This window comes from Gossypium arboreum, chromosome 6, assembly GCF_025698485.1.
Source record: "Gossypium arboreum isolate Shixiya-1 chromosome 6, ASM2569848v2, whole genome shotgun sequence".
Taxonomy (NCBI): Eukaryota; Viridiplantae; Streptophyta; class Magnoliopsida; order Malvales; family Malvaceae; genus Gossypium; species Gossypium arboreum.
In genome coordinates, this window is record NC_069075.1 from 24,783,719 (window position 1) to 24,809,606 (window position 25,888).

Sequence of the window (25,888 nt, forward strand, 5' to 3'; positions counted from 1 at the left end):
AACTCCCACACACTTAAGATGAATATTGTCCTCAATGTACAAAGATATATAATAGCGATATAAATATAATATCGAAAGAGAGGAAGAGAAGTGGAACTGCCCTGAGATTGTGGATGAAATCCTTGGATTAGCTAGAGCGAGAGCTGAAGATAAAGTTAAAGGAAAGGCATGATTATAAGGGATAAATGAGAAGACACTTCTGTGAAGGAGAATTTAGGGAATAATTCGATGATTACCATAAAGATAGGTAGAGTTTAACAATATAAAACATGAGTCTTCAAAAAATAAATAGAAATAAAAGTAAAAAAAATAAAATAAAATGAGTTTAAAAGAGGCACGGTCGTGTCGCCCAACACTGGTCGTGTCACATGTCTGTGTGGCTCGTGTCCAGCCTATGTTTATTGGAAATGAAGAATCGCCACACGGCCTGAGGACACGCCCATGTGTATAGGCCGTGTGGTCACATGGTCGTATCGCACAACCGTGCGCGATGTGGTTCGCTTTTCCAACGCCCATGTATAAATGCGCACGCCCGTGTTCTTTTGACAGTCTCGACCACGGGTGGTGGCACAGGCGTGTCGCACGCCCGTTTTGTTTTGGCAGGATTGCCCACGAGTGTGTCGCACTGCTATGGCAATGTATCGAATCCCGTGTTTGGAAAAAAATTTGCTCTATTCTCCCACAGTCATATCGCACGGCCGTGTCGCCTCCCGTGGTAGGCACACGGCCGAAGGCACTCCCGTTTGCCTTGCCATGTGAATTTGGAAAACCTGCATTTAAGGACTCAGTTAATGATTTAGATGTTAAAAACAAAAATTTAAAGAAATCAACATTTGTTAGTGCTCTCGGTTGCTCTGAGAAGCACTTATTTAGAGTCTAAGCTCGACTCTACCTGATATGCTCATCGCGATAAGTTTTAAAAATTTATAATTAATCGTTCTTAAAACTAACTATTATCACGATGAAGGCAAGTGTACCTATCGAATAGTACTATAGCTTTAGCAAGACCAGATTGTCGAACCCAAAGGAACCAAGAGTACTAGTAATTACTTTCTTTTTATTATCTAGCCAAAAAATTAAGGGATTTGTTTATCTAAACTAATTAACTAAACTAAGGGTGCACAAAGAGAAAATTGGGGAAAAGCTTTTGGGAAAACTCGATTGATTAAGACAATACCCAAGGAGAAATCTGCCTAGACTTCACTTGTTATTTGACTCTGAATTAGACAATTTATTCATTTGGCTTGATCCGTAGAAATCCCTAAGTTATATTATTATCTCTCTCGAGACTAATAACGTCTAACCCTAAGTTGATTAATTGAAATCTCTTTCTAATTAACACATTAGTATTGCATTAACTCGATCTGTGGACTCCCTTATTAGGTTTCACCCTAATCTGGTAAAATCTTGTCACCCTATCTCTAGACGTGCAATCAACTTCGCTTAATTATGTCAAATTTACTCTTAGACAGGAACTTTTGCTCCTCTAAATAAGCGCATTAACTTGAATCAATATCCTGGAATATTAAAACAAGAATTAAGAACAAGTTAAATATTTATCATACAATTCAGATAATAATAACAAGATCCATCTTAGGTTTCATTCCCCTTAGGTATTTCGGGGGTTTAGTTCATAATTATGAAAGAAAACATCTCAAAAGAATAAAGATAACAAAACATAAAGAAAAACCAAAACTCTTGAAGGAAATTGAAGGGAGATCTTCAATCTTGATGATGAATCCGGCTTCTGAGATGGATCAATCAGCTTTCCTTGAGTAATTCCTTGCCTCCTACTCTGTGTGTCTCTTCTAATCCTCCTCTCGTGTGTTTAAATAGGCTTTAGAATGCCTAAAAGCCCTAAAGAGTGCCCTTTTTCGAATAGAATTAGACTTGGGCTCGACAGGGACACGCCCGTGTGTGATTTCTTCAATCCGTGTTCAAGGCTATTATATAGGCACGGGCGTGCGGTCTACGCATGTAAGTCGAATTTGATTTTGGCAAAGGGATACGGCCGTGTGGCTTACTCGTGTGAGGAAGTCTAGGCCGTGTTGATTTCTCAAGTTGGTCCATTTTCTCCATTTTCGGTCTGTTTCTCGCTCTTTTTACTCTTCTATGCTCACCTAAGTATAAAACATGAAATTAAAGGATTAGGAGCACCGAATTCACCAAATATAAGGATAATTCATCCAAAATATACTAAGCATGAGAAAAAATATGTATAAATTATGGTTTATCAAATACCCCTACACTTAAGCGTTTGCTTGTCCTCAAGCAAAATCCTTAACTCACAATCAAAATAAATTCTTCTCAACTTATAATTCCTATCAATAATATCTTAAAATAAACCATAAGTAATCACACATTGAGAATTCAATTAGAAGAACATTAAAGTTTCAAACATTCCAAGTTGAGCATTTTATCACGAAAACATAGGTGTCTCCCCCTATCTAACTGATTACCTTTGATTCAAAATATCACAAAGTTTAAACTCCTCACTAAAGATTCACTTAAATCACTCGAGGTGTTTAATGACAAGAAATTTAGCACTCAACAGTCAATATGAAAAGTTATTACCATAGGCTTGCATGAAAATCAAATCTCCACCACTATAAATTGAGATGATACATCAATCAAAAGGTCTTTTAGAGGGTTGTAACTTGGCTTTGGTTAGGGGGTGTGGTCAAAAGCTGAAAAAGAAGGTTAGAATCGAGATTGAATTGAAAAATTACCTAACTAGAAAAATACTAAAACTTGATAAATTACATTCCTAATTAGAAGATCCTAGAATTGAGCTTTTCTTCATGGGATATGAAATTAAATACTTAAGCTCGAAAACAAAAAGTTACTACTAATATGTATGTATGTTTTTTTTAAGAACAAATCAAGTTAACATAGAATTTTGCTAACTATAAAAAATAAAACATAACTAAGAAATTTATTCACATCAAATCTCGACAAAAATAGGGATCAAATGAGAGGGTTTCAACAATAATAGGTTATGAGTTAATATTGAGGGTAAATCAATGAATAGCTTGTTAGGTTCAAGGGGGTTCACTAAGAGTTAATTATAAGGGTAGACTTTTATGGAGTAAGTGGGTTAAACTTGAGTGCCTTTATTATCTTGACATATCAAATCAAACGTGTCGTCTTGACATGCATAATCAAGCAAGTTCTAGAATAACAATTCAATACTGACGCACTCATAACAATAAAAGTGAGCATGAAAGAAATAATATATGCTTTAAAGGCTCAAGATCTCACAAAAATTATGGCTTTTTGATGTTAAACCTTTGAATTTCAACTCAAGATAATACCTAAACTTGGGGGAACAACCTAAACATTTTACTTCTCAAAAATGAGCCTATCATGCTTGATTCTCTAATTCCTTAAAGTCTAAACAATCAATGCATAAATGCCTATGTTTTAATTCAAGATTTATCAATAAAAATCATAAATTAATCAAAATTCTTTCTAATAATGATATGAGTGATTCACGTGAGAATAAGACAAAATTCAGGGATTTTTTTTATAATGATATAAATAACTCCCACACACTTAAGATGAACATTGTCCTTAATGTACAAAGATATATAATAGTGATATAAATATAATATCGAAAGAGAGGAAGATAAGTGGAACTGCCCTGAGATTGTGGATGAAATCCTTGGATTAGCTAGAGCAAGAGCTGAAGATAAAGCTGAAGGAAAGGCATGATTCTGAGGGATAAATGAGAAGACACTACTGTGAAGGAGAATTAAGGGAATAATTCGATGATTACCATAAAGATAGGTAGAGTTTAAAAATATAAAACATGAGTCTTCAAAAAATAAATAGAAATAAAAGTAAAGAAAATAAAATAAAATGAGTTTAAAAGATGCACGGTTGTGTCACCCAACACTGGTCTCACACGTCCGTATGGCTCGCGTCCAGCCCATGTTTATCGGAAATGAGGAATCGCCACACGGCCTGAGGACACGCCCGTGTGTATAGGTCGTGTGGTCACATGGTCGTATCGCACAACCGTGCGTGATGTGGTTCACTTTTCCAATGCCCATGTATAAATACGCACGCCTGTGTTCTTTTGACAATCTCAACCACGGGTGGTGCCACGGGTGTGTCGTACGCCCGTGTTATTTTGGCAGGATTGCCCATGGGCGTGTCACACTGTCGTGGCAATGTATCGAATCCCGTGTTGGGAAAAAATTTTGCTCTATTCTCCCACAGTTGTATGCACGGCTGTGTCGCCTCCCGTGATAGGCACACGGCCGAAGGCACGCCCGTTTGCCTTGCCGTGTGAATTTGGAAAACCTGTATTTAAGGACTCAGTTAATGATTTAGATGTTAAAAACAAAAATTTAAAGAAATCAACACTGTTAGTGCTCAGGTTGCCTCCCGAGAAGCACTTATTTAGAGTCTAAGCTTGACTCTACTTGATATGCTAGTCACGATAAGTTTTAAAAATTTATAATTAATCGTTCGTACAACTAACTATTATCACGATGAAGGCAAGTGTACCTATCGAATAGTAGTATAGCTTTAGCAAGACCGGATTGTTGAACCCAAAGGAATCAAGAGTATTCGTAATTACTTTCTTTTTATTATATAGCTTAAAAATTAAGGGATTTGTTTATCTCAACTAATTAACTAAACTAAGGGTGCACAGAGAGAAAATTGGGGAAAAGCTTTTGGGAAAACTCGATTGATTAAGATAATACCCAAGGAGAAATCCGCCTAGACTTCACTTGTTATTTGACTCTGAATTAGACGATTTATTCATTTGGCTTGATCCGTAGAAATCCCTAAGGTATATTATTATCTCTCTCGAGACTAATAACGTCTAACCCTAGGCTGATTAATTGAAATCTCTTTCTAATTAACACCTTAGTATTGCATTAACTCGATCTGTGGACTCCCTTATTAGGTTTCACCCTATTCCGAAAAAATCTTGTCACCATATCTCTAGGCGTGCAATCAACTCCCCTTAATTACGTCAAATTTACTCTTAGACAGGAGCTTTTGCTCGTCTGAATAAGCGCATTAACTTGAATCAATATCCTGGAATATTAAAACAAGAATTAAGAACACATAATTAAGAACAAGTCAAATATTTATCATCCAATTCAGATAATAATAACAAGATCCATCTTAGGTTTCATTCCCCTTAGGTATTTAGGGGGTTTAGTTCATAATTATGAAAGAAAACATCTCAAAAGAATAAAGATAACAAAACCTAAAGAAAACCCAAACCTCTTGAAGGAAATTGAAGGGAGATCTTCAGTCTTGACGATGAATCTGGCTTCTGAGATGGATCAATCAGCTTTCCTTGAGCAATTCCTTGCCTCCTACTCTGTGTGTCTCTTCTAATCCTCCTCTCGTGTGTTTAAATAGGCTTTAGAATGCCTAAAAGCCCTAAAGGGTGCCCTTTTTCGAATAAAATTAGACTTGGGCTCGACAGGGACACGCCTATGTGCGATTTCTTCAATCCGTGTTTAAGGCTGTTACATAGGCATAGGATAAGGTTAGAGTCGAGATTGAATTGAAAAATTACCTAACTAGAAAAATACTACAACTTGATAAATTACATTTCTAATTAGAAAATCCTAGAATTGAGCTTTTCTTCATGGGATAATGAATTTAATTATTTAAGCTCAAAAACAAAGAGTTACTACTAATATGTATGTATGTATGTATGTATGTATGTTTTTTTTAAAGAATAAGTCAAATAACATAGGCTAGCTATCAAAAATAAAACATAGCTAAGCAATTTATTCAAATCAAATCTCGACACAAATAGGGATCAAATTAATTTAGGGGATTTCAACAATAATGGGTTATGGGTTAATATTGAGGGTAAATCAATTAAAGGCTTGTTAGGCTCAAAGGGGTTCACTAAGGGTTAATTATAAGTGTAGGCTTTTACGGAGTAAGTGGGTTAAACCTAAGTGCCTTTATCATCTCGACACATCAAATCAATGGCGTGGTCTTGACATGCATAATCAAGCAAGTTCTAGAATAACGATTCGATATTGACGCACTCAAAGCAACAATAAAAGTGAGCATGAAAGAAAAAATAGATGCTCTAAAGGCTCAAGATCTCACAAAAATTATGGCTTTTTGATGTTTAAACCTGTGAACTTCAACTCAAGATAATGCCTAGACTTGGGGAAACAACTTAAAAATTTTTAATTCTCAAAATTCAACTTATCATGCTTGATTCTCTAATTCCTTAAAGTTTAAACAATCAATACATAAATGCCTATGTTTTAATTCAAGACATATTAATAAAAATCATAAATTAACATATTAATAAAAATCATAAATTAATCAAAATTCATTCTAATGATGATATGAGAAAATTATTTGAGAACAAGACAAAATTCAAGGATTTTCTGATAATGATATAAATGACCCCCCACACTTAAGACGTACATTGTCCTCAATGTACAATGATAGATATACTGAAAAATATAGATATATAATCATAAGATAGGGAGCGAAGTGAAACTTCCTGAATGATGAATGGACTCCTTGAATTGGAGTTATGGAGAATAATCGGCTAAAGCAATGATGAGAGTGGAGGAGGATACTCCAGTGGTGGTAGAGGTTCATTAGTCCATACGTCCAGCGCCAAAAGAATATTATATCTAGTACTAGCTATAGTCGTGGTCAAGCAGGACATGGCAGTAGTAAAGAACCTTTTCCAGTGGAGTTTCAAGTTCCTAAGTGATGCTGAGCTCTGGAGCTCTTTATAACTGTGATAAAGTCAAGAACTCTTTATAACTCGTAATGAAATAGCTGAAACTAAAAATTGTTCAATAAAAAATATAAAACCTAAAAATGAAATAGTATTAAAGGAAAGTAAAATAAAAAGTACTTTAAGAAGAGAAATAAAGGTAAAAGTGAAAATAAAAATAATAAATAAAAAGTTTTTAAACATTGTCATCGCCAGATGGTTCGTAAGGTGGTGGTGGCGATGGGATGTGAAGGTGCTAACAAATTTGATGTAGAGTAGCATCAATGTGATCAAAGCGCTGAAAACACTACTGATCAAATCGCGTAAGGCACTCAGAGATGTCAGAGTATGAAGTAGCTGCATGAACTGGATGATGGATGGGTGGTGGCTGAGACGGTGGGTCCTCATGCTGTGGAGGGACATCATCAGTAATGTCCTCTGGGTCCTCCTCTAATACGGACTGGACCAAGCAGTATTGGGGAGGGTCAACTCTACGTCGTCGCTCGATCATCCTCATATGTAGTATACTCGAGATGCCCTGTGGGGACATCTGACCAATGAGGGTGAGTGAGGATGCTTACGTTGCCGTGTTGAGGAGGCCGAAATACCGTGCCAGTCGAGTTACATAGGGGCCAATGGAAATGACTCATCTCCTATGCCACTTTGTCTGATAGTGAATGGCGAGGACAATGAAATAGGCAAGGTCGAAGATGTGCTCGTTCGCCATACTCCATAAAAAGTAGGCGTCGTGAGTGTTGACGATGCCGGTGCTCTCCCGCTACCCTGTCAGAGTGTGGGCCAAGATGGTATGAAAGTACCTCAGGGATAGGGTGAGGGCCGATGCCTTGGAGCTGTTAGGGTCATAGGTGGCCGAAGCAGGAACGAGGGTCCTCTAGCAGTTGGAGGGAGACAAGTAGATGTGGCGATGGAGGGTGTCAAAATCATCGTTGTCCATGAACTCCTCCGTATAGAGCCCCAAAGCGACGCCGAACTCAGGTACGCTCAACTGGCGAACTAAACTGCCAAGACCAAACTAGACGGTTCTGGGATCATCCAACTCTGTCATAACTGCTTGGAGGTGGAAGGTCAAACAGAGTTCGAGTGTGAGCTCGAGGTACGTCGGCTCGACGATATCAAAGAATAGCCCCCACGGGTCCGTCGTTAGGAGGGCTCGGACAGTGTCAGCCAATTGGATTTGTTAAAGTGCGGCCCAGTCAATGCAGCGGCCCGTACCTAAGGGTCAGGCCCGTAGTGTTTGAAAAAGTTCCTCTTGTGGTCCCGGTGGGAATTGGAGGAATAGGTGCTTGATTTCAGTAGTAGGACCCGAGGATGAAGTTGCTCCTTTTCTGTTCTTCGAGGTGGGTACAACGGTTTTCTTACCGCATGGATTTGACATAATATCTGCAATGAAAACATGAAGTTATAGGAATAATCCGCACGAATAGAAAAGCATGCAAGTATGTTAAAACTAAATACCAATATTTCATGGGAGTTTTTTGACTAAAGGGAAAATCTACTGAAAAACAACCAAGTCCTAATAGATATATCAAATCATTATTATGAATATAAATACGAGAATGATGCTAAGGAAAATAACTAGTGGATGCATGTATATGAGAATGATGATTAATGAAGGTTTCATAAAAAATGGCAAAGAACTATCATTAAAACTATGAAGATAACTTAAAACAGTTAAATAAAACAAGAATAGATCATAAATTTGGAAAAAAGAATGAAGATAATAAAGAGAAAAGAGTGAACAAACGCAATAGGTTGGTGGAGGGAGGAGTTAGTCGTCTGAGGAGAGCTGCCAGCCATGGGTGTAGGATTGAGGGCATGTGAAGAGGTTGCAGCGGCTAGGGTAGGGTTTTTGAGGTAAGAGATGATGAATAGTGAGGGGTTTATATAGATTTCCCCACGGTCGTGTGCCCTCATTTTAGCCTGTGTGTTTCGTGATTTTTAAATTTGGGCGCGTCTGAAATTCGGCTCACTCCCGTGTTCTTTGGGCATGTTGATGTACACGGCCGTGCTGTTCTGCTTTGTTCACTTCTCCCACGCCCGTGTATGAATGTCCACGCCAGTTTTATTTTGTCAGTCTTGACCATGGGTAGTGGGCACGGGCGTGTCGCACGCCCATGTTGTTTTCTCAGTTTCAACCATGGCCTCTAAACATAGGCGTGTCGCATGCCCGTGCTGTTTTTCTAGATTCACCCACGGCCATGTCGCACGGTCGTGGCAACTTATCAGTTCCCATATTGGGGAAAAATTATGCGCTGTTTCCACACGGCTGTATCGCATGACCGTGTTGCCTTCCATGGTATGGGCACGGCCTAAGGCACGCCTGTGGGCCTGGCCATGTGGTTCTGGAAAACTTGTGTTTAGTGTTTCGATTAGTGGACTTAAATGTTAAAAACTAAAATTTAAATAATTTAACACCGTTAGTGCTCGGGTTGCTTCCCAAGAAGCGCTTATTTATAGTCTAAGCTCGACTTACCTCTCTCTTGCATGGTCATGGTGGTGTGAGTAGTTTACACTCCTCATCCCTGTTATCAATTTTATCAAAATAAGTTTTTGATGAGTACTATTTACCTTGAACGTACCGAATTTGGGATGAATTACCTCGACTGTGCCGTATGGGAAAATGCTAAGTACCGTAAGAGGGATTTCTCTATTAGGTTCAGAGGTGGCAATCCGAGGGTCTGCTGCATCTAATAGTACTTTGTCTCCAACCTTAAGTTGTTTTGGTGAAATATTGAGCTCGTCATGGGGTGGTTTTGGTCTATTGTGTGCTCTCAATTTTTGTGTCCGCCATTCTTCTAGTTCCTCGACTTGTAGCCTTCATTCTTCATAGATGGGTTTTTTGTTCTTACTTGAACAAGGCTTTCGAACGTGTTTCCTGTAAAGAAGGTTGCACCACATGGTTAGTATTAATAGGATTACGAGCTTGAAGAGTAACTGATTCATCACCCATACGAAGTGTGAGTTCACCTGTACCAACATCAATAACTATTCTAGCAGTTGCTAAAAAGGGCCTTCCTAGAATTAGAGGTGCGTCACTACCCTCTTCTATGTCTAGAACAACAAAATCGATTCGGAATATAAATTCATCAATTTTTACAAGTACATATTCAATGATACCTCTAGGAAATCTGATAGTTTTATTGGCTAATTGAATACTCATCCTAGTTTGTTTGGGTTTCCCAAGACCTAGTTGTTTAAACATTTTGTAGGGCATGACATTAATACTAGCCCCTAAATCAGCCAAAGCATTTTTAATATTTAAGCTATCAATTAAAAAAGGAATCGTAAAAATCCCTAGATCTTTCAATTTGTTGGCAAGCTTGTTCTGTACAAATGGCTAAGAAAACTGTATTTAACTCCATATGCGACGCCTCATCCAATTTCCGTTTATTTGTTAAAAGCTCCTTTAAGAATTTGTCTGCGTTTGGAATCTGCGAAAGAGCTTCAATAAATGGTAAGTTAATGTGTAATTTCTTTAATAGTTTAAGGAATTTACCAAATTGTTCATCTGTGCGGTCTTTCCTTGTCGCATTGGGGTATGACACTCATGGTTTGTACTCTTTACTTATCAGTTTCTGCTCACTATGTTCCACCTCGCCTTTACCTTTACTTGCCACAATTCCTTGCCTCGATTCTGGTTTAGGTTCAACTAACTCTTCCTCGTCTTGGATGGTAATTGCGTTGAGTTGTTCCCTTGGGTTGGATTCAGTGTTACTCGGCAGGCTACCTTGTGGTCGTTCATAAATCAATTTGGCGAGTTGGCCTATCTGAGTTTCAAGCCCTTGGATCGACGCTTGTTGATTCTTAATTGCTGTTTTGGTATTTTGAAAGCGAGTTTCCGACACCGAAATAAACTTTGTTAGTATCTTTTCAAGGTTCGACTTCTTTTCCAGTTGGTAAGGTGGTTGTTGGAAGCCTGAAGGTGGTGGTGGTCTCTGATCCCTTAGCATCCCCATGAGAAACTTGGGTGGTTCCTCCATCCTGCATTGTAAATATTACTATAAGGATTATTTTAAGGTCGAGGATTATTACCCATATAATTTAATTGCTCGTTTTCCATGATGTGGCCATAAGGTGGGTATTCTGAATTGCTCGTCCGTCCTCCACTTGCATTGCATTGAATTACTGGGTGAACCTGTGAAGAACCAAGAAAATCATAAATTTTTCTATTCAAAAGTTCTACCTGATTAGAGAGCATGGTGACTGAATTGGCGTTAAAAACGCCGACTGCTTTCGTTGGCTTTGTCCTCATGACTTGCCACTGATAATTATTCAGTGACATCTCTTCTATAAATTCATAAGCATCCTTAGGTGTCTTATTATTGATAGTCCCACTAGCGGCTGTGTTAACCATCTGTCTAGTTAAAGGATTCAGGCCATTGTGAAAAGTTTGAACCTATAGCCAGAGTGGTAGCCCATGGTGAGATCACCTTCTCAACAGATCCTTGTATCTCTCCCATGCATCGTAGAGTGTTTCTAGATCTATCTGCACAAAAGAAGAGATATCATTCCTCAACTTAGCTGTTTTAGCCGGTGGAAAATATTTAAGTAAAAATTTTTCGGTCATTTGTTCCCAAGTAGTGATTGACCCTCGTGGTAATGAGTTCAACCATTGTTTAGCCTTATTCCTTAATGAAAATGCAAATAACCAAAGATGAATGACATCATCAGAGACGCCATTGATTTTAAATAATTTGTAAAGTTCAAGAAAATTCGCCAAGTGAGTGTTTGGATCCTCATCCTGCAAACCATCAAACTGAACAAATTGCTATATCATTTGAATCGTGTTAGGTTTCAATTCAAAATTATTTGCAGCAATAGCAGGCCTAATTATACTTGACTTAGTTCTTGTTAAATTCGGTTTAGCATAATCATACATAGTGCGTGGAGCATGATTCTGATTTACTCGATCAGTGGCAATCGCAGGAGGTAGCGAATTTTCCTGATTTTCAGCCATCTCCTCGGTTGTGGTTTGAATATCGTCCTCTTGCTCTTCCTCTGTGTATCTTAAGCTTCGCTTATTTCTCTTTGGTTTCTACGATTTGTGCGATCGATCTCACTATCAAAAAGTAATGGTCCCAACGGGTTTCTTCTAGTCATACACTATAAAAAACCTGCCAGAAGCGGATAAAAGAGAAAATTAGAAAAGAAAATAAAAAGTTAGATTGCAAATAAAGTAAAATGGCTAAAGTAATAAAAAATCGAGTGTTCCTAATATCTTAGGTCCCCGGTAACGACACCAAAAACTTGATATGCTCGTCGCGATAAGTTTTAAAAATTTATAATTAATCGTTACTGAAACTAACTATTATCACAATGAAGGCAAGTGTACCTATCGAACATTAGTATAGCTTTAGCAAGACCGGATTGTTGAACCCAAAGGAACCAAGAGTACTAGTAATTACTTTCTTTTTATTATCTAGCCTAAATATTAAGGGATTTGTTTATCTAAACTAATTAACTAAACTAAGGGTGCACAGAGAGAAAATTGGGGAAAAGCTTTTGGGAAAACTCGATTGATTAAGACAATACCCAAGGAGAAATCTGCCTAGATTTCACTTGTTATTTGACTCTGAATTAGATGATTTATTCATTTGACTTGATCCGTAGAAATCCCTAAGTTATATTATTATCTCTCTCGAGACTAATAACGTCTAACCCTAGGTTGTTTAATTGAAATCTCTTTCTAATTAACACCCTAGTATTGCATTAACTAGATCTATAGACTCCCTTATTAGGTTTCACCCTAATCCAAAAAAATCTTGTCACCCTATCTCTAGGCGTGAAATCAACTCCACTTAATTACGACAAATTTACTCTTAGATAGGGACTTTTGCTCCTCTGAATAAGTTCATTAACTTGAATCAATATCTTGGAATATTAAAACAAAAATTAAGAACACATAATTAAGAACAAGTCAAATATTTATCATACAATTCAGATAATAATAAAAAGATCCGTCTTAGGTTTCATTCCCCTTAGGTATTTAGGGGGTTTAGTTCATAATTATGAAAGAATAAATCTCAAAAGAATAAAGATAACAAAACATAAAGAAAACCCAAAACTCCCGAAGGAAATTGAGGGGAGATCTTTAGTCTTGATGATGAATCTAGCTTCTGAGATGGATCAATCGGCTTTCCTTGAGTAATTCCTTGCCTCCTACTCTGTGTGTCTCTTCTAATCCTCCTCTCGTATGTTTAAATAGGCTTTAGAATGCCTAAAAGCCCTAAAGAGTGCCCTTTTCCGAATAGAATTAGACTTGGGCTCGACAGGGACACGCCCGTGTGCGATTTCTTCAATCTGTGTTTAAGGCTGTTATATAGGCACGAGCGTGTGGTCTACTCGTGTAAGTCATGCTTCGATTCTTCCAAATGGACACGGCCATGTGGCTTACTCGTATGAGGAAGTCCAAGCCATGTTAATTTTTCATGTTGGTCCATTTTCTCCATTTTCGTCCCGTTGCTCGCTCTTTTTACTCTCCTATGCCCACCTAAGTATAAAACATGAAATTAAAGGATTAGGAGCATTGAATTCACCAAATCTAAGGATAATTCACCCAAAAATATGCTAAGCATGAGGTAAAAATATGTATAAATTATGGTTTATCACAACTTTGTGGGTATATTTAGGGAAGTTCATGGAGCCGTAACTCCTCTCTATCGTCTTTGAAATTCTCATTGTTGTAGAGTTTGAGGCGATGTCCATTTACCTTGAAAGTGCCTTGTGATGGGTGACTTACCTCTACTGTGTCATATGAAAAGACAGTTTGGACTATGAAAGGACCTGACCATCATGATTTAAGCTTCCCAGGGAAAAAATTGAGCCTCGAGTTATACAACAGGACAAGATCTCCAACTTCAAATTGCTTGCATTGTCTTAAACGAGCATAGTGGCGGTGCTTTGTTGCTTCCTTGTATAGGCGTGAATTTTCATATGCATTGGTTCGCCACTCATCTAACTCGTTCAACTGCATCAACTTGTTTTCACCTGCAAGTTTAGGATCAAGGTTTAGAAATTGTATAGCCCAGAATGCCTTGTGTTATAACTCAAATGGTAGATGACAACTTTTTCCATACACAAGTCTGTAAGTTGATGTTCCTATGGGGGTCTTAAAAGCAGTTCTATAAGCCCATAAAGCATCATCTACTTTCATCGCCCAATTCTTTCTGTTTGATTCTACTGTCTTTTCTAGGATATGTTTAAGCTCTCTGTTTGCCATTTCGACTTGGCCACTAGTTTGAGGGTGGTAAAGGGTAGCTGTTTAGTGGTGAATTTTGCATTTCTTAAGGATCTTGTCGAATTGGGCGTTACAAAAATGAGTACCCCTATCACTGATGATTGCTCTAGGTATTCCAAATCGAGACAAAAGTTTCTTAAAGAAACGTACTACTACTCTAGCATCATTAGTAGGAAAAGCTTGGGCTTCAACCCATTTGGACATATAATCGACAGCTACCAAGATGTATTTATTCCCAAATGAACTAGGGAATGGACCCATGAAGTCGATACCCCAAACGTCAAATATTTCACATGAAAACATATATGTCTGAGGCATTTCATCATGTCTGGAGATATTACTGTCCTTTGGCATTTGTCACAAGAAGTAACATACCTATTGGCATCTTTGAATAGAGTGGGGCAATAAAAACCTGATTCGAGTATTTTATGTGCGATTTTATTCCCACTATAATGTCCTCCAGTCGGTCCTGAGTGGCAATGTTCCAAGATCTTCAATGCTTCTATCCTTGTAACGCATCTCCTATTGACTTGGTCTGTGCATATATGGAAAAGGAAAGGGTCTTCCCAAAAGTAGTTTTTCACATCAGTAAAGAATCGCTTCTTTCACTGATGTGTCAACCCTTTTGGAATAATGTTAGCGGCTAAAAAATTTGCAATGTCTGCAAACCAAGGTACTTCAGAATCAGATATAGAAAAAAATTTCTCTTGAGGGAATTAATCATTTATTACAACTTCATCTAGCTCTTTGGTACTTGAATTCTCAAGCCTGGAAAGATGATCAACTGCGAGATTTTCAGTTCCTTTCTTATCCTTAATCTCCAAGTCAAATTCCTGCAATAACAAAATCCATCAAATGAGTCAGGGTTTTGCATCAGTCTTAGTTAAAAGGTAGCGAAGAGTAGAACGGTTAGTATAAACGACAACTCTAGACAATATTAGATATGGCCTAAATTTATCAAATGTAAAAACCACAGCTAGCAGCTCTTTCTCCGTGGTGGTGTAGTTTTCTTGTGCGGCTGTCAATGTTTTGCTAGCATAATAGATAGGTTGAAAATGCTTATCTCTTCCCTATCCCAAAACTGCACCTACTGCAAAATCACTCGCATCGCACATTAGTTCGAAAGGTGAATTCCAATCAGGTGCAATTATAATTGGAGCTTTAGTCAATTTATCCTTTAAAGTATTAAATGCTTCTAAACATTCCTGATCGAAATTAAAAGGAACATATTTTTCTAGTAATTTAGTAAAAGGCTTAGCTATTTTAGAAAATTTTTTAATAAATATTCTATAAAACCCAGCATGTCCTAAAAAGCTTCTAATAGCCTTAACCGATTTAGGGGGAGGTAGTTTTTCAATGGCTTCAATTTTAGATTTATCAACCTCAATCCCTTTACTAGAAATTTTATGTCCTAACACAATACCTTCTTGAACCATAAAGTGACATTTTTTCCAGTTGAGCGCAAGATTTGTTTCTTTGCATCTTATTAAGACTCGTTTTAAATTTTTAAGGCAAAGATGGAAAGAGTTACCAAAAATTGAGAAATCATCTATAAATACCTCCATGATGTCTTCTACGAGTTTGTCAAAAATGACCATCATGCAACGTTGAAAAGTAGTAGGAGCATTACATAATCCAAAAGGCATTCTACGATAAGCAAACGTACTATATGGACATGTAAATGTCGTCTTTTCTTGATCTTCAGGAGCTATTGGGCTTTGAAAATAGCCAGAGAGTCCGTCTAAGAAGTAGTAATACATGTGCCCTGATAATCTTTCCAACATTTGGTCAATGAATGGAAGGGGGAAGTGATCTTTTCTCGTGGCATCATTCAACTTCCTATAGTCAATGCAAACTCTCCAACCTGTGACTGTCCTTGTGGGGATTAGTTCATTCTTCTCATTGGCTACAACAGTCATGCCTCCTTTCTTAGGAACAACCTGCACTGGACTTACCCAAGAACTATCAGAAATAGGATAAATAATTCTAGCATCTAGGAGTTTAATTAACTCAGCTTTAACAACTTTCTTCATGTTGGGGTTCAGTCATTTTTTGGCTTGCACACATGGCTTATATTCATCTTCCATTAAAATTTTATGGGTCCAAAAAGAAGGGCTGCTCCCTTTAATGTCAGAAATTTTCCAAGCTATGGCCCTTTTATGCTCTCTTAATACTTGGAGTAATTCCTCTTTCTCCTTGGGTTGCAAGTTGGATGCAATAATTACCGGTAATGTAGAATTATTTCCAAGGAACGCATATTCCAAGTGATTCGGCAATTGTTTAAGTTCCAGTTTGGGAGGTTCTACAATAGAGGGTTTTTGCTTAAGCATATCGTTTACCTTAATACCCTCATATTCTACTGGTCTTGGGGAGGTTTCATTGGAATTTAGTTCAGTTCCTATCTCAGAATCATCATCCACCCCCTCTCCTTGAGCAAGACACAGTTCCATCGTGTCCTTATGTACGATTTCCTGAAAAGAATCTTGAGTAGCATGATCAATAGAGTCAATGAAATAACATGAGTTATCCTGTTCCCTAGAAATTCTCATGGCATCATAAATTTTAAAAATATCTCTTCGTCACCTACTCTAAGTACCAATTTACCATCACCCACATCAATAACAGCCCCAACAGTGGCTAAAAATGGACGACATAAGATTAAAGGCACTTCAACATCCTCATCCATATCAAGCACCACGAAATCAATAGGGAATATAAATTTATCTACTTTTACAAGTACGTCCTCTATAATTCTCGTAGGATATTTAACTGATCTGCCAGCTAATTGAATACTCACCCTAGTAGGTTTAGGTTCCCCAAGACCAAGTTGTTTAAACATTTTATATGGCATCAAATTAATGCTAGCGCCTAAATCAGCTAATGCCTTATCAATATTCAAACTACCAATTAAGCAGGGAATAGTAAAACTTCTTGGATCTTTTAATTTGGTTGGCAGTTTATTTTGGAGTATGACTGAGCACTCCTCATTAAGTTCCACTGTAGATAGGTCTTCAAACTTCCTTTTGTTTGTTAGAAGCTCATTTAAAAATTTTGCATATGTAGGCATATGTGATATAGCTTCGACAAAAGGTAAGTTAATATGCAGTTGTTTAAAAAGGTTAAGAAATTTACTGAATTGTGCATCCATGTGGTCTTTCTTCAACTTTGCTGGATATGGGATTGGTGGTTTATATTCCTTTGGCATTGGATTGTCATTGTTTTCGGGTTTTACCTCCTCTCCTTTGTTTCTGTCAACTTCTTGTGGTAGTTCTTTTCAGATTCAGCTAACACTTTCCCACTCCTTAGTGTAACTGCTTTTACATGCTCTTTTGGATTGGGTTCGATGTTACTAGGTAGACTTCCTCGTGGTCTTTCTGAAATCATCTTAGCCAGTTGCCCAATTTGATTCTCGAGTCCTTAGATTGATGCTTGCTGATTTTTAAGTGCAGTTTCAGTGTTCTTTAAATGGGTTTCCGCTACTAAAATAAATTTTAACATCATCTCCTCAAGGTTCGGCTTTTCCTCTTACTGGTAAGGTTGTTATTGGAAGCCTAAAGGGGGTGGTGGTCTCTGATTCCCTTGGCCTCCCCATGAGAAATTTGGGTGGCTCCTCCATCCTGCATTGCAAATGTTACTATAAGGATTATTTTGAGATCGAGGATTATTACCCATATAATTTAATTACTCATTTTCCATGTTGTGGCCATAAGGTGGGTATTCTAAATTACTTGTTCCTCCTCCACTTGCATTGCATTGCATTACTGGGTGAACCTGTGAAGAACCAAGTAAACCATCAATTTTTCTATTCAAAATTTCTACCTGATTAGAGAGCATGGTGACCGAATCGATGTTAAAAGTGCCGACTGCTTTTGTTGGCTTTGTTCTTATAACTTGCCACTAATAATTATTTAGTGACATCTCTTCTATAAATTCATAAGCCTCCTCAGGTGTCTTATTATTAATAGTCCCACCAGCAGCTGCATCAATCATCTGTCTAGTCGAAGGATTCAGGCCATTGTGAGAAGTTTGAACCTGTAGCCAGAGTGGTAACCCATGGTGAGGGCACCTTCTCAAAAGATCCTTGTATCTCTCCCATGCATCATAGAGTGTTTCTAGGTCCATCTGCACAAAAGAAGAGATATCATTCCTCAACTTAGTTGTTTTAGCCGGCGGAAAATATTTAAGTAAAAATTTTTCGGCCATTTATTCCCAAGTTGTGATTGACCCTCGTGGTAATGAGTTCAACCACTGTTTAGCTTTTTTCCTCAACAAAAAGGGAAATAACCAAAGGTGAATGGCATCATCAGAAACGCAATTGATCTTAAATGTGTCGCAAAACTTTAGAAAATTCACCAAATTAGTATTTGGATCCTCAATGAAAATGCAAATAACCGAAGATGAATGACATCATTAGAGACGCCATTGATTTTAAATAATTCGTAAAGTTTCAGAAAATTCGCCAAGTGAGTATTTGGATCCTCATCCTGCAAACCATCAAACTGAACAAACTGTTGTATCATTTGAATTGTGTTAGGTTTCAGTTCAAAATTATTTGTAGCAATAGCAGGTCTAATAATACTTGATTCGACTCTTGCCAAAGTAGGTTTAGCATAATCATACATAGTGCGTGGAGCAGGATTCTGATATACTGGACCAGCAGCAATCGCAGGAGGTAGCGGATTTTCTTGATTTTCAGCTATCTCCTCGGTTGTGGTGGAGATATTGTCCTCTTACTCTTCCTCTGTGTCTCGTAGGCTTCGCCTTATTTCTCTTCAGTTTTTTGCGAGCTGTGCAATCGATCTCACTGTCAAAAAGCAATAGTCTTGACGGGTTTCTTCTAGTCATAAACTATAAAAACTTGTCAGAAGAAAACAAAATAAAATTTAGTAACAAAAATCAAAATAAAATATAAAATAAATGGCTAAAGTAATAAAAATTAAGTGTTCCTAATATCTTAGTTCCCCGGCAACGGCGCCAAAAACTTGATGTGAACAAATCGCGATAAGTTTTATAATTTATGAATGCCCGTTCTTGAAAACTTAACTATTATCACGACAAAGTCAAGCGCACCTTATCGGACAGTAGTATAGCTTATGGCAAGACCGGGATGTCGAACCTAAAGGAACTAAAAGTACTAGTATTAACTTTCCTTTTATTATCTAGCCTAAAAATAAAGGGGTTTGTTTTATCTAAACTAATTATTAAACTAAGAATGCACAGAAAGTAAATTAGGGAAATAAATTTTTGGGAAAACTAAATGATTTGGACAATACCCAAGGGAAAAGTCCACCTAGACTTCACTTGTTATTGACTCTGAATTAGACAATTTAGTCATTTGACTTGATCTGTAGAAATCCCTAATTTATATTATTATCTCTCTCGAGACTAACAATGTCTAACCCTAGGTTGATTAATTGAAATCTCTTTCTAATTAAAATCCCTAATGTTGCGTTAACTCGATCTATGGATTCTTTTATTAGGTTTCACCTTAATCCGGCAAAATTATGTCACCCTATGTCTAGGCGTGCAATCAACTTCGCTCAATTATGCTAGATCTACTCTTAGACAGGGACTTTTTCTCCTCTGAATAAGCACATCAATGCTTGAATCAATATCCTGGAATATTAAAACAAGAATTAAGAACACATAATTAAGAACAAATCAAATACTTATCATATAATTCAGAAAATAATAACAAGATTCATCTTAGGTTTCATTCCCCTTAGGTATTTTGGGGTTTAGTTCATAAGTGTGAAGGAAAACATCTCAGAAGAATAATGATAAAAAAAAATAAAGAAAACCTAAAAACTCCTGAAGGAAATTGAAGGGAGATCTTCAATCTTGAAGGATAACCCAGCTTCTGAGATGGATCAATCGGCTTTCTTCGAGTAATTCCTTGCCTCCTACTCCAAGTGTGTCTTTGAGGTACCTTCTGGTGTGTTTATATAGGGTTTTGAATGCTTCTAAACCCTCAAGAGTAGCCTTTTCCGAATAGGACTAGACTTGGGCTCGACAGGGACACACCCGTGTGAGGTGGCTTAGGCTGTGTTGCAATCTATTAAATAGACACGGGCATGTGAACTACCCGTGTGAGGAAGTCCAGGCCGTGTTGATTTCCTACGTTGACCCATTTTCTTCGTTTTTGGCCCGTTTCTCGCTCTTTTTACTCTCCTATGCTCACCTAAGTATAAAACATGAAAATAAAGGATTAGGAGCATCGAATTCACCAAATCTAAGGATAATTCTTCCAAAATTCTGCTAAGAATGGGCTAAAAAAATGTATAAATTATGAATTATCACTATACTTATGATATATGAATATGTTACCTTACCAATGTGGTGAAAATGAATTAATATGGTGTGATAAACTTAGTATCGTTAATTTACACTAAAATAGTTTTGGACAGCAGCCATAATCCAACTTTGAAAATCCACCAAAAATTGTGGAAATTGAGTTAGAGGCTGAATAAAATATTAAATTAAAGCCTAATTAGTCTAGTTTCACATAGAAGAAACAGTGTAAGCAAAGAATTTCATATTATGAAATATTTAAATTGTTGTGAGACAGGGTCAGAATGACTTTGAAATCCCTTATTCTAATTTGAGAAAATAATTGAAAATTGTAAAAAAATATTTATGGGTTATAATTTAGATGCTTAGAATTCTTAATGACTCTATTTTCAAGAGTAATAGATAGGAACATCATCCGAGTCCCTTATTATGAGATAATTAATTCTTAGTGAAGAGGGGTCAAAACTATCAGACAACAAAAAAGGGCAAATTTAAGGAATAAACTGTACTAATTGGCCAAACCAAAAATTCTGAAAATTTTATGGTAAGAAGATATGTGAGTCTAGTTTTAGGGAAAATTATTGGAACTTAATTTAGAGTTCCTTAGCTCTAGATATTAATAATTTAGTGACTATGACTCGAGAAAATAGCTTGACTGGAACTTGAGTAAAAATGCAAATAAGGTTGTATTACCATGAGAAGCAAGTTGATAAATTTCTTATCATTTTCATATGGTCTTACTAAGCTATAAAGCTTACTCCCTTCCTTTCCTTTCCTTTAGTGTTTTCAGGTTAGCTCGGGATTGGAGATCGTTGGAGGCAACATCACACTATGTTAGCTTGGGATTGGAGATCGTCGGAGGCAACATCACACTATCAAGTATCTATGGAATAATGAAGTATATATTAAAAATTTCAAGTGAGTGGCATGTATAGAGATCTAGTTGATTGACATGTATTATTTTGCTTTGGCCAAATGTGTTGGCTTATATTGAGTTATATGTATATGGACATAAGATGTGGCTCATATTGATTATGGCTTGTAAGCCTAGCTATTCATGTCATGTCTAATGTTTATAATCTGATTATGTTTGTTTGCCATGCATGGTTAGAAATATGACATGTGTGTTGGATGTATGCTCTATGACCGATTGAGGTGGTCATAGCAATGTAGTAAGTTCACATTATATACATAATGTGATAATGATTAAACATGAGTACTTGATTTGGTAACCATAGTATAATGGTAAAAGTGGTCGTCAAAATGACAAGTCTTATGAATGTGAAATAAGGAATTTAGACTTGGTATTGTATGAATAGATGCATTACTTGTAAGAGAACATGTTAATGTTAAGAATATGTCTTAATAAAGAGTGTTTAATCACTAAAATGATGCCATGATTTGCGATTTTGATGTGCATAAGGCTGTAAGAGATTATGGATAACATGAAGGCTTGGAAAATAGCCTAAGTGTTGGCCACATAGGTTAAGACATGGCCATGTGTCTCAACCGTGTGAGGGACACAGCCTGGAGACATGGGCATGTGGCCCGACCGTATGGTTTGATGTGCATGCTGATGTCATAAATAGAGAGTTACACGGCCTGAGGACATGGGCGTGCCAAAGGCATATGGGCGTGTCCCTATGTCCACACGGGCGTGTGACCCTGTTTCATGGGAAAATTTTCTAAGTTTTCTTGAAACTTTTCAAAGTTCTCGGTTTAGTCTTGAATCAATTCCGAGGAATGTTTTGGGCTTCATAGACCCAAATAAGGGAAGATATGTATGTGTTTGAAAGGTTATGATTTAAAAGAGATTTTATGGCCCGATTTTTGCATGAATGGGTATGTTTAAGTCCGGTAATGCCTCGTACCCTGTTCCGGCGTCGGACATGGGTAAGGGGTGTTACAATGTTCAAGTTCCAATAGTAAATGGTAGGCTTTGCCATATAATAACATCTAAGGAGACATCCCTAAAAGAGTCTTAAATGTACTTCAGTAGGACCATAGAGCTTCATCAAGTCTTTTGGACTAATCTATCCGATTTGAACACACTACTTTTTCAAGTATGCCCTTTATTTCTTTATTAGCAAATTTAGCTTGGCCATTCGTCTAAGGATAGTAAGCTATAGCTACTGTATGTTTCACAACCACTTCAACCATTTATTCACAACATCATCACTAATTATAGCTCTTAAAGTCTCAAATCTTGTGAATATATGTTTTTGTAGGAACTACATCACTACCTTGGCATCATTAGTTGAATATGCCTCAGCCTCTACCCATTTGGATACATAGCCAGTGGCTACCAAGATGTACCTGTTACCATAAGAAAAAGGAAAAGGACATAGGAAGTCAGTACCCCAAACATCAAATTACTCTACCTCGAGAATGTTGGTTAGTGGCATATCATTCCACCTAGATACATTTCCAACTCATTGGCATCAACCACAATATTTGAAGTAGGTGTATGCATAGTTAAACAAAGTTGACCAAAAGAATCAAGCTTGCAATACTTTATTTGCAGTGTGTGATCATCGAAAACGTCCCCTACTCGGGGATGAATAACAACAATACAAAATATCAGCTATCACTCTTGGCTACACACTTTCTAATCATCTGGTCTACACATTGCTTAAACAATTATGGCTCCTCCCAAAAAAAATATCTTACATCATAAAGGAATTTCCTTTTTTGTTGATATGATATTTCGGGCGACATTAAACCATTGCCTAAAAAATTAGCATAGTCAACAAACCAATGAGTATTATGGAAATGACTTACCTAAAAAATGTGTTCGTTTGGAAAGTTCTCATTAATAGGAACCAATGAATGGGTATCATCTTGCTGCTTCACTCTGGACAGATGGTATAATACCCCTAACCCGTATCCGTTGCCAGAACAGGGTTACAGAGTATTATCAGAGTTTTTAGAATAATTACAATTAATTCTTGTCATTTATTATTTAGAATCGAGACTAATCATGTTGTCCCTTAAATGGACCCTCGAGGCCTAATTTAAGTATTGTAAGTAAGTTGAGACTAAATTGGGAACTTAGAAAATTTTTCACAAAATTTCAAAATTTTTCATGGTATAGGGGTCACACGCCCGTGTAGCCAAGGGACTTGCCCGTGTGGTCCCATAACATGCCCGTACTTCAGGCTGTGTCTTACCCAGTGTAACTCCCTAACTTGGGTCACATGGTCAACCACACACCCTTGTGCTAGGCCGTGTCGCCAATCTATTTTCCTAAAATTAAGTGCAGTTTTCACACGGTGAAGCCACACACCCGTGTGCTAGCCGTGTGCCTCACACGGCTGAGACACACGCCTGTGTTTCTAACCGTGTGCTCAATTCTGAGCATTCTATTTTTTAAATTTTAAGATGCAGACGACACACGGCCAGACTACACACCCATGTGCATGGCCGTGTGTCACATATGACTGAGACACATACCTGTGTCTCTACCCGTGTGGACGAAAATAGGCCATTTAAAGGCCACTTTGCTCACCCTTTTCATAATCAACCTGCATACAACACTCTTTGTAACAGCCCGATTTTAACCCTAATCGGAATGGTGGTTTCGGGACCACGAATCTGAATCAGAAAAATGTTTTAAATTAAATTTCAGAATTAGTTATGTGTGAATTGATATCCATGAAAGTTTCGTATCTTAATTTTTCTGTTTAGATGCCGAATTATAAAGAAAGGATGTAAATGCACAATAGGTAAAAATTTGATGAATTATGTGTGAATGCCGAATTGTTAATGGTCTTTTATTTTGGGGAGTTAAAATGCTATTAAACCAAGAATCATGCATGGACATAATCGGTCATTAGATAGTGGAAATAGCATAATTTTATAATGGCTATTTTGGTAACTTAATAATTATATTATTACATTAACTTAGTAAAATAGGAAGTGGTGGAGTTTTCATCTTTGGAAAAACTGTAGAAAGCCAAGCAAAAGAAAGAAATAGATTCCTTGCATTCGGCCCTTGTCTAGTTTAATTTAAAGATCAAGAGGAAAGAGGATCGGGTTTGGATCGAGGAAAGGCGAAAATAGTCGAATAGTCGAAAAATATAGTCCGTCGATATTCGAGGTAAGTTACTAAGCAAATAATTGTTGTTGACTTATATAAATGCAATTTATATATATATACATATATACATGCTGATTTGGAAAGTGCAAAATGTTAATTATGCTGAAAGTGAATGTTTTGAATAGGCATGAATGGATATATATATATATATATATATATGTGAATTATCGAGCACTAAGTGTGCAAAGAAAAATTAACGAGCACTAAGTGTGCGAAGTAAAATTATTAAGCACTAAGTGTGCGAAGTAAAACTATCGAGCACTAAGTGTGCGATCTCATTGCATTGTGAGTTAAATAACAGAACTGAGTGTGTGAATAAAACAAGTGATCACAAGTGGACGAACGAGTTTATTATCAAATGTAAAAGTAGTAAGTGGAATATTTAAATTCGTAATATGCAGGTATGTATCAAACCTATGTGGTTGATAATATTGAATTTGGATTGGTTGTATCAAATGTGAAATGTGTCAAAGAACAGTAAAATGAATGATGAAGGAGTTAAAAGGAATGAATTGATATATTATATGCATGTTATAATGTTTGATTATTTATTTTAACTGCATATGAACATTCGGCTAATTATGAAAATGTGAGATTGGAAGTGATGAGTAGCTATGTGAAAGAGTATATGTAAATTAAAAAATGTTGGAAATTATATGTGAATGATTAATAGATTTATGGACTGATAAGTTTGGATGAATATGTGATAATATAAGTATGACTCGATTATTTAATTGGACTATCAATGTCTTTTAAATTGTTTAAATTGCTTACAACTTACTAAGTTAAGATAGCTTACTTTGGGTGTGTGTTTACTTATTTTTATTTTATAGATTTTAGAGATCGTTACGTGCTCGGGGATCATCCGTGAAGTTCACCACACTATCGTCTATTTTGGTATTGATGAATGTTTAATTTGAATTTATGGCATGTATAGTCTAGTATTTTTGTTGGTTGGATTTGAGTTGTACTTATGGAAGCCATGCGAAAATGGCTAAATATGATGTTTAAACTTAAGTAAATTATGGTTGATTTCATAATTAAGTAATGTTATAATATATATAAATATATATGTGATGGAATTAATTTAGTATTCTTTGTATATGCGAATGAATTCATGATCTATTGGTATGGTTAGATTATGGATATATCATGCATAAGAATGGATTGTTGATATGAAATTATTAAAGACATATGCCGTTGACTATAGTATAAATTGGGCATTTGATATTGATTAGTTGATAATCGGTTCTAGAAAAAAAAACAAAAAATTTATTTGTGTACTTGGAAGATTTTTGATATGAGATATGAATTTTGGTTGGCTTATGGGTTTAGTTATATGTGAGATTTTATGCACGTTTTATGAATGAGAAAGTTGCTAATGGATCTTTAATAAGTATAATTAAATTCAGCTTTGGTTGATAAAATGAAAAATAGACATTTATTTATGTTTGATTAAATTAGATGAGTTCATATAAGATAAAATTGACTTTGTTTATGGTACTTT

At 36.7% G+C, this 25,888-nt stretch overlaps 2 non-coding genes across 2 annotated transcripts; both read left to right on the forward strand.

Moving 5' to 3' along the window:
• The first annotated feature begins 11,166 nt into the window (after positions 1-11,166).
• On the forward strand, positions 11,167-11,273 carry LOC128295034 (small nucleolar RNA R71). Its single transcript, XR_008285341.1, has one exon. It is a non-coding gene; the product is annotated as a small nucleolar RNA R71 (small nucleolar RNA).
• A 6,766-nt stretch (positions 11,274-18,039) lies between these two features.
• LOC128294644 (small nucleolar RNA R71) lies at positions 18,040-18,146 on the forward strand. Its single transcript, XR_008284952.1, has one exon. It is a non-coding gene; the product is annotated as a small nucleolar RNA R71 (small nucleolar RNA).
• The last annotated feature ends 7,742 nt before the right edge of the window (positions 18,147-25,888 follow it).